Source organism: Malania oleifera, chromosome 12 (genome assembly GCF_029873635.1).
Source record: "Malania oleifera isolate guangnan ecotype guangnan chromosome 12, ASM2987363v1, whole genome shotgun sequence".
In the NCBI taxonomy this organism is placed as follows: domain Eukaryota; kingdom Viridiplantae; phylum Streptophyta; class Magnoliopsida; order Santalales; family Ximeniaceae; genus Malania; species Malania oleifera.
Genome location: NC_080428.1, coordinates 27,276,087 through 27,286,262, shown reverse-complemented (window position 1 = coordinate 27,286,262; position 10,176 = coordinate 27,276,087).

The window sequence follows — 10,176 nt, the reverse complement described above, 5'->3', positions numbered from 1 at the left end:
TCTAGCTTGAAAGCCTCAAAATCTATTCACCCTAAGTTGAGAAGTCATAAGCCATTCTTAAAGAGGAGTTGTTGGTCAAAATTGGGTCAAAATTGAAAATTTGGCCATGCTCGGTCAACCACCATCAAATGATCTGGACCTCTTAGTCGACTGTTGCATTGAATTTTACCATGCGGTCGACCGACCCATTTGAGCTGCACGAATTCGGTCGACCATACCTATCGGTCTACCCTTGGTCAATCAAATAGAAATCCGAGCACCTGCTTTAGTCGACCACCCAATTCAGTTCAAGTTTCTTTTGGTCCACCAAACATAACCGATTTGTGAAAAATTTAAAGGGACGGTCGACCAAACTTGTTCCTGGTCGACTGAACCTCGCTGTCTATATATATTTTTCACATTCAGAAGCTTAGTTTTCACTGAAAAATTTCAGAGCTCCTCCACTGCCTTTCTGAGTATCATCCTATATTCTTAAACCAGTGGAAAACCCATATCCTCTAGCATTCATGGCTCATCTAGATGATCGTATCAAAGTTCAGGATATGGCGTACGCTAAGGACAACTTGTTTCGGTCAGAACAAGCCAAAATCATATATGTGCGGGAGTTTCGCCCAAAGAAAGCTATTTTGGGTAAGATTCTAGACCTTGAGTTTATGGAACATTTCAAGAATATTATGGATATGTTCCTTTATCAGGGATGGAAGTCCTTTATTTCCTATCAACCTAGTGGCCATTACCCCACCTATGTTAGGTTGTTCTACGCGCAACGACGAGAATAGGTATTTCTCTAGGGTAGTGAGGACTAATATTAGATCTGATGTAGGATATTTATTTGGTGTTCTAGATATTCATCGTGGTGACTTTGAATACCCTGACTCAGTGACGTCCTGGATAAATGAACATGACTTTACTATTGCCACCTTTGCTAATCTGACCATGTTTAATCCACTAGCCGCTAGTCAAAATCACCCACGACAACATAGGCAATTTACCTTAGAGGCTAAGATTGTGCACCACCTGGTTACATACAATATCCTGCCTAAGGCAGGATCTAGTGTGCATGTCTCCTTCTTAGATTGTTTTGTCATGTGGTGTCTATTCGCACGGAAAAAGCTTGATTTACCCAGCCTGATGATTTGGTGGATGATGGCTATGACGATCAGTCATGGGATTATTTTGCCATATGGGGGAATTTTGAACAAGTTATTCTGGGCAGTGGGAGTTACCCGATCCAATGTAGTCATTTTGAAGAGGAGAAGGATTGCAGATATATTTTCCTATGTCACTTTGAGATTAATGGGATATGAGCTAGTCGGCAACATATGGTTGCCATCTGGTGCGAGGGGTGCAGTAGCTCAAGAGGAGGCCCCACATGAGTTACCATCGCAGCCTATGTAGCCAACAAATACTGATCTGATGGCTGCCATCACTAGTCTTATTGACTTCTTTGGACAGTTCGGAGGTTTTGTCCAGTCAGACCTTCGAGATTTAGAATCGTTATCTAGTACACTTCATGATGAGTTTAGACTGTTCTTGATATCTTGTGAGAACCGGTTCACGGAGATGGAGAGGGTCATCATGGTTAACTTCAGCGAGTTGAATGACTGGATCTAGGAGATGCATGATGAGAGAGATAGGATGACGATGGATTTTGACTTTGATGCGGACAATGGTACTGATGACAGCATAGATGGGGGCGAGATTTTGTCTTCAGGAGAGCATTCTGTAGGATCAGGAATTACCTTTATGATTCATTATCATTTATATTCTCTGGTCTGTACTTATAAAACATCTTACATTAGTTTTATTTTTCTTACATACAATACTCACACCCATTGTCCATTTTTGAATTCTGCGGATAGTTGGTCATTTGTTTTTATTTATATCTATTGGTATGTATTGATTTGGGGGAGTTGTGGTTGTCTATTTCTTAGGTGTTGTATGCTCCCATGATCATGAATTTGTGTACTCATGTATGTATATACCTAGATGATAGTATTTGTTCTCTTTTTGGATATTCTGTGATGAATGGTATATAAATCATTGTCTACCTAATTGCATGAGTAGTTTAGAATGCCTCCTACATGGAGGATGCAGTGGATGTGCAATTGTTTGCTGGTAGATAATTAGGTTCTCACATGCCCTATACTTATGATATACTGGCTATGTGGGAGTCTTTTATGCAGGTTTATTTGGGAAATGTCCTATTTACAGACGGTTAGCTGCCGAAATTTTGATGGACTTTTCCCAACATAAAACCTTGTCCAATGATGATTACAGTAAAATTAAAAGTCAAAATCTTTTTGAAAGGATGAGTGAAAACTCAATGAAAATTAAACTTCATCCTCACATAATCATAAGGTATTTAAGGAGCGTAGCTCCATCCCTAGAGAAAGAGCATGAAGAACTTATATGCATCATGTTTTAACTTTTGAATATTAAGGCTCTTCTAAGATCCCTGATCATCATATCCTATTTTTTTTAAAATTGTTTTTATATGGATTGTTCTCGGTTATGTGTCTTATTTCATGTTGTAATGTATGTTTCTATGATGCATGTGTGATCTATAGGGATGATTATACTGATTGAATGGTAAAATGAATAAATCTTAATCCAGTATATTAGTTTTAAAAGACTTAATAAAATTGATTGCTTATACTTCTTGCATTCTTAAGAAATATTTATCCATCTAGTGTAAACAGTTCATTTCATCTAAGCTATAATTCAAATTGATAGGGGGAGCTTTCAAATAAATCTTAAAAGTCTAATAAATATAACTGTTGATATCTTTTATTGGCTTAGACTCTGTGAAAATTGATTATGGCTTGCAATACATAATTCTCATATCTACTACCTGATGATGCTTGTATTTATAATTTATATCTTAATCATACTGGAGTTGTTTGAGTTGCCTAGTTGTGGATAAAATGTTAGGTCTTATAAACTCAAAACAGGTCATTTTTCTACAAAATTTTTTGGGAAATGTCTTATTTTCACATGGCATGCTACCGAAAATTTTTAAAAAAATTCCCAAACTTCTCTTATATTCAGATGATTATTACCCATTGTGTAAAGCTATAACTTTATTGGCCCTTTTTGATGTTGCCAAAAGGGGGAGATGAAGAGGCAAAAATTGGGTTGCACTTAAGAAAAAAAATCTGCATTGACAAACTTGTATATAATGTACATTGTTAGGGGGAGCCATCTAGGGCTATACCCATTTTTTATATAATGTACTTGTCATCATCAAAAAGGGGGAGAATGTTGACCTTATAGGTCACACTCGGTTTTGATAATGACAAATATTTGTTGTATTTAATGGATGTTTGAGGATATCTACAGGTGTACAATTGGCAAAACAAAATGATGGCACAAAAAGTAGAAGTTGAAGGCCCTGAAGACTTTATTTGTGATGTATTTAAATTCATTATTCATTATGCGTCTGTAATAGTAAATAGGATCTGGGTTGTAATAATCATATGTGTAAATACCTGCTTAGATATTCATATAATAAAAACAGAATAAATAAAATAGTCAACCCGGACTCGTGGGTAATGGGGACACCTGTCATACGTAGCGGAACCTAGGCACCAGTAAATGTAAATCACAAACGCATAACCAAAAAACACATAATACCAGAGTCAAGCATATCTCAAAATATTGTGTTTATATACAATCTCCAAAAAATACAAAAACATCTATCAGATCGCACATCCAAAAACTTCTTATCCTAGTTCAACTTACCCTCCTAGCTCAACGGCGACCACGCTCTGCCGGTCTTTCTGGGTTTCCTAAAAATCATTTAATGCTTGGGGGTAAGACACCTTTTACTAAGGGAAAATAAACTAAATAGGGTTGTGTGGCAACATGAACATTTAATGCAATTATACATATACAGTACATTTCATATATCTGTAAACATTCATCAAAACATACTGAATCATCATATACCTTCGTATTTTCTAATAAACCATATCGTTCATAAAATATATGTTATAGCTGATAATACTGAAAACTTACCCAGGATGAATAGCTAGCTGGTGTCATGTATTACCCCCCATGACGGGTTGTGCAGCCCAAAGGCGGGACCCGACAATGGCTGGCCGACCACTGCCAAGTCAAAAATATCTATAAGTACAATTGGCCCGCCACACCCTGGTCCAAACTTCCAGATGGATGTCTACAATTCTACACTGAAAGCCACATCGACTATCCATCTCCCACCCCCTCACGGGGTCGTTAGTACCAATCAAAACATAGATATCTGATCTATATAGCTACGGTACAATGCTCCTAGAACTGAACTAAACTATCATCCGGGTTCTGATAACATATAATACATGATAATATAGCGTTTAACATAAAGGAATTGATAGCTTTTTCTATAATTTCATAAATATAGCCTTGCACTGAATATTTCATAAATACGGCCTCACGCCGATCAATTCGTAAATACGGCATCGCTCTGAATATTTCATAAAAACCATTCTAAATAAATAAATCAATTATCATGTATTTTCAAAATCATAATGTACTGTATTATTTCAAAATTCTTGAAAACATGCTTTATTCATAAAATTGCTATAGCAGAATACTTGTCATGTAAAATAATGTTCATGCCACACAATGTTAAGTAAAATCATACATTTCATTCTAAAATTTCATTTCTTATATAACAGTAGTATTTTCCCAAATATGCATTTTCTCAATAGTATTCAAATATATCAAATGCTTTCCTGAAAATTAATTTGCTGATAAATAATACTAATTTACATTGAAAATGAATTGCTTTAGTTTATTCCCTTACCTGATACTGAAAAGAAACCTCTTAAAAATTACGGTCCTGCACTCGCAGGGTTCCCCGTTCAACTCCCTAAAAATAATAACTCCCAAAACTAAATTTTGGTATTTTCACGTAAGCATCATTTCCTATAACTGCGTAAAGATCAAATTTGGCATAAAAAGTCTTACCTCAACTCAGGGATGAACTTCAACTTACTTCCACCAATGATCTGCCAAGGCAGATTTTGAGAGAACTTCCCTAGGAGCATCGTGGTGGCCTCAGATTGTCCATTCGGCGACCGACGGAGCCGAAATCGAAGAGAGAGGAGTGAGAAACCATAGGGAGAGAGAGAGGAAGTGTTTTTTTGATTTTTTTGCATTAAAATCCGAGTTTTAAGCTATTTATAGAGATGAATTCATCGAAGAGACACGTCACCTTATCAACGAGTCCCTGAAGAGTATCGTAGACGAACCATCACCCTTCATCGACGAAATTCAGAATTTCCAAAAATCCTCTCTCAGTATCTTCTCGTCGATGAAACTTGTCTTCATCGACAAGGCCTTCTTGTACCATCATCGACGAATTCGCTGTGTTTGTCGATGACGACCTGATAAATTTTCTTAGGTTATTGCTTCCCAAAGTGCAAAGTCGTCGATGAACACTTCGGTTGCCTCCTTCTATTACGGTTTCCATTTCCCTCCCTCTCTCTATTTAAATACCATTATTATTTGGGTCATTACATTCTCCCCTCCTTATAAAATTTCATCCTCGAAATTTACTATTCATATAATTCATCATCCCTTAAAGGCAAAATGGTCTACTTATTTTATTACTTACCCTTATATATGACGGAGGAATACCGTGGTCACATTCCAAGTCCTGGGAGATTACATATACAAAAGAAAATTCCCCCAAAACTAAAACACCACTTACTAACTAGAGTATTACATGTACTTGCAAAAGAAATACTACATATTTACTTACATTTTATAACCACATCTGAACTTCTTGGAACAATTGTAGGTACTTCTGTATGACATGTTCCTCGATATCCCAAGAAGCCTCTTCTATTACATGATTCCTCCATAAAACTTTTACTAGAGGAATCTTCTAATTATGTAGTTCCTGTTCCATTCTGTCCAGAATCTGCACTAGTACCTCCTCATAGACTAGAAAATCACTGAGCTCTAACACACCATAATTGATAATATGAGAAGGATTTGGGACGTATTTCCTCAACATAAATACGTGAAATACGTCATGCATCATGGATAGTGTAGGTGGGAAAGCTAGCCTGTAAGCAACCAATCCCACTTTCTTTAAAATCTCAAATGGACCGATGAACCTAGGGCTAAGTTTAGCCTTCCTACCAAACCTCATAACCCCTTTTAATGGAGCTATCTTGAAAAATACATGATCACCAATATCGAACGCCAAATTCCTACGACGATTATTGGCATAACTCTTCTGTCGGCTTTGAACTGCACTAATTCTATCCCTGATGAGCCGAACCTTATCGTACGCCTTCTGTACAAGCTCTAGTCCAATAACTCGCCGCTCACCTATCTCATCCCAATATAACGGAGAACGACATTTCCTACCATATAAAGCCTCAAATGGTGTCATGCCAATACTGTACTGGTAACTGTTATTATATGCAAATTCTACCAGCGGCATGAACTGAGCCTAACTACCCCCAAAATCCAATACACATGCTCAGAGCATATCTTCTAGTATCTACATCGTCCTCTCAGTCTGCCCATCTGACTGAGGATGGAATGCTGTGCTAAACGAGAGCTAAAACCCTAAAGCTTCCTGTAAGCTTCTCTAGAAACATGATGTGAAAGGCGGTTCTCGATCTGACACTATAGATACAAGTAGCCCATAAGAACAAACTATCTCCTGGATATAGATCTCTGCTAAACGGTTAAGGGAATAGCTGATCTTGATAGGGAGAAAATGGGCGGTCTTAGTGAACTAATTTATAATCACCCAAATCGCATTCTGGGCATGCGATGTCGACGGTAACTCTGAAACAAAATCCATGGATATATGATCCCACTTCCACTCTGGCATAAATAGGGGTTGTAACTGACCCATTGGCCTCTGGAGCTTGGCTTTTACCTACTGCCACGTCAAGCGTTGGGCTACATACTCTGCAATCTCTCTCTTCACACCACTCCACCAATAAAACTCTTGCACATCCCTATACATTTTCGTACTACAAGGATGAACCGTATACAAGGATTTATGAGCCTCATCCAAAATAGTCTTCTTGATCCAAACATCAACAAGAGCACATGGTTTGGAACAAAATCGTAAAGCCCTTTCAGCTGAAATGCAGAATTCCTCTCCTCAGCCAATCTTCACTCCATCTATCACCTCTGCTAATTCTGGGTCTTCCTTCTGAGTGGCTATAATTCTTTCCTGTAGAGTAGGCTGTACTACTAGGTTGGGGATACATACTAAAGGATTACCCTCGATCAATTCAATGCCGAGTCTCTCTAGATCCATCATGATTGGACATTGGATCTCCATAGCCACCAACACTGATTCCCCAGACTTCCTACTCAGTGTATTAGCTACCACATTTGCTTTCCCTGGGTGGTAACTGATAGTACAATCAAAATCCTTAATCAACTCTAACCACCTTCTCTGTCTCATATTCAATTCCTTCTGAGTAAAGAAATACTTTAAACTCTTGTGGTTACAAAAAATCTCACATTGCTCGCCATACAGCTAATGCCTCCAAATTTTCAATGCGTGTACCACTGCAGCCAACTCAAGGTCGTGGGTAGGGTAGTTCTTTTCATATTCTTTCAACTGTCTGGACGCATACGCCACCACCTTACCATACTGCATCAATACATAACAAAGTCCTTTCAAGGATGCATCACTGTAAATAGTATAACCCTCACCCCCTGACGAGATGATCAGCACTGGTGCTGTGACTAACCTCTGCTTCAATTCTTGAAAACTCTACTCACAGCTGTCGTCCCATTCAAATTTGGCATTTTTCCTAGTCAATCATGTCAGAGGCCCTGATAAAGATGAGAACCCCTTAACAAAACGACGGTAATAACCGGTTAATCCCAAGAAACTTCTAATCTCCTGAACATTCCTCGATCTAGCCTAATTCACTACCGCCTCAATCTTACTAGGATCCATAGAAATTCTGTCTCCTAAGATAACATGTCCCGAAAACACAACTTTCTTGAGCCAGAAGTCACATTTGCTAAAATTTGCATATAACTTCTTTTTCCTAAGCATCTGCAAAACCTGCCTCAAATGTATCTCGTGCTCCTCATAGCTCCTCGAATAGACAATATATCATCATCAAAAACAACAACAAACTGATCTAAATATGGATGAAAAATCCTATTCATCAAATTCATAAATATCGCAGGAGCATTGGTCAGACCAAATGGCATAACAAGGAACTTGTAATGCCCATACCTGGTCCTGAAAGCCGTCTTCGATACATCTTTTGCCCTTACGTTTACTTGATGGTAGCCTAACCTGAGGTCGATCTTAGAATACACCTATGTACCCTAGAGCTAGTCAAACAAATCATCTATATAGGGTAGAGGATACTTGTTCTTGGTTGTCACTTTATTAATCTCCCTGTAATCTATGCACATCCTCATAGACACTAGGTCATATGAAGCCCTTATCAAGTAAATCCTGCAATTGATCTTTTAATTCTGCCAACTCTACCGGTGCCATTCAATACGGTGCTTTAGAGATTGGTGTTGTACCTAAAAGTTGATTAATAGGAAAATCTACCTCTCGATCAGGTAACAAACCCGCTAATTCATCTAGGAACACATCAGTAAATTCCTTTACTACTACTGTGCTGGTGAGCTTCACTTCATTCCCTGCAGTTTCCTTCATGAAGGCCATAAATCCATGAAAACCACTCAAAAGTAGCCTCCCCACCCAAACAGTTGAGACCATCTGAGGTAGAGACTGCACTCGTGACCTTGTAAATCTAAATTATGGTCTCCCTAGAAATCTGAATATCACTTCTCTCGTACGACGATCTATAATGGCAGAATTAGCTGCAAGCCAATCCATGCCGAAGATGATATCAAACCCATGGATATCCAGCACTAAAAAAGCAGTAGATAAAATTCTCCATCGAACATCAATTGGACAACTATGGAGCGTCCTACTACATCTCACTGCTGACTCGATCGGTGCAGCCACTAATAATTCAATATCTAGTGATTGTGTTTCAGCACCACATAATTTAACACACCCCATAGATACAAACGAGTGTGTGGCCCCTGAGTCAAAGAGTCCAGTAACTTTAAATGAAAACATATTAATCATACCTATCACCATATCGCCGACTGCCTCAGCATCACCCGATGTCAGAGCAAAGACCCTAGCTGGAGTCCTATTCCTTTGTTGGCCTCCACGTGGCGCTTGGTAGCCTTCTCAAGTAGGTGCAGGAGCAGAAGCAGCACCAATTTGAGCCTAACAATCCCTTATCATATGCCCTGGCTCCCCACACCGGTAGCAGACACCTCACCCGACATGACACTCCCCTAGGTGTCTCTTCCCGTAAGATAGGTAAGCTGGAGATGGCTGTACACCCTAAAAACCGCGATTCTCAATCTCCTGCCTCCGGTCTCTGTAGTAGCCACCTCTCTTCCATGAACCACGACCAACTCCCTACTAGTAATTAGAAGGTGTGGATTTCTTCTTCTGTCTCTGCTCCTCCGCCTCCATCCACTCCCCAACCTCTGCTATAGAGGCCCTATGCACCAATTTAGTAAAATCCTGTAACTTCAATATCGACACCTACTTATGTATTTCTCTCCTCAATACTCTTTCAAACTACCATACCTTTTTCGCATTATTTGGTATTATGTACGGGGCGAAGTGAGATAGTTTGATGAACCTCACTGCATATTACCAGTCTACTGTCCCTACTTCAAATTCAAGAACTTCTCATTCTTCGCTTTAATAGACGCGGCTGGGAAATACCAGTAAACAAATATCTCCTTAAATTGCTCCCATGTCATCTCAACAGGTATTGTACTCTGCTGCTCTAAGAGTTTCACCGCCAACCACCATCTCTTGGCCTCTCCAGTCAATCTGTAGGTAGCAAATAGCACCCTCTACTCCTCTAAACACTGCAGCACTGCAAATATTTTCTCTATCTCTTGCACCTAGTTTTCAACGACTACAGAATCTGTTTCTCCTGAGAAAGCCAGAGGATTCATCTTAATGAATTTCTCAATCAAGTTGTTGTGTCCTACAGATGAACCACCCAGCTCCCTGGAATTCCTGGTAATCTCAGCTATGAGTTGTTGTGCCACGCTGCACAAAACTACATCTGAATCTCCCCCCGTAGCGCTTGAGGGTCCAGCACCATCATTCCC